The sequence below is a fragment of the Gekko japonicus genome, unplaced genomic scaffold, assembly GCF_001447785.1.
Source record: "Gekko japonicus isolate JY-2015 unplaced genomic scaffold, Gekko_japonicus_V1.1 scaffold1385, whole genome shotgun sequence".
Classification (NCBI taxonomy): domain Eukaryota; kingdom Metazoa; phylum Chordata; class Lepidosauria; order Squamata; family Gekkonidae; genus Gekko; species Gekko japonicus.
Genome location: NW_015177055.1, coordinates 486,493 through 487,070, shown reverse-complemented (window position 1 = coordinate 487,070; position 578 = coordinate 486,493).

The window sequence follows — 578 nt, the reverse complement described above, 5'->3', positions numbered from 1 at the left end:
TTGTCTTCTGACACACTTCTGGTGATGTCAGGGGGTGTGGCATATGCAAATAAGTTATGCTAATGAGTTATGCTAATGAGCTCCTGCACCTCTTTTTCTAGGAAATGACCCCTGGGAATTGTTATACAGGTTTGTGCTATGTATATAACTTATTGTGGCTTTTATTTTTTAATTTTTTTTTGTAAGCAGCCCGTGGCTGGTGGGAGGGCAGGGTATACATTTGATAATAAATAAAACAAAAATAAAATAAAAAGTGGGGGTGCCGTGGCGCCCCCGGGCACCACGCTGGCGACCCCTGTACCATGCTGTGTACTTTTTAAAAACTTGCTGGCTCTCAATGCTGTTAAAAAAAAAAGCAGATGTAGAGAAGGGGTCGGCGGGGTGCAAAAGCGGCCTGAACACGACTGCCTTCAGGGAGCTTTGAAAAGGGAAGAGGCGGGGAGGGGGCGTGGCCTGTAGCCCCGCCCGCCCTCCTCTTCCGGGTCTGGGTCTCCCCGGCAACGGCCGCCGCCCTCTGACCCGGCGCCGAGGTGTCACGTGGGGACTGTCATGGCGGCCTCCTTGGCGGCGGGCCGCGG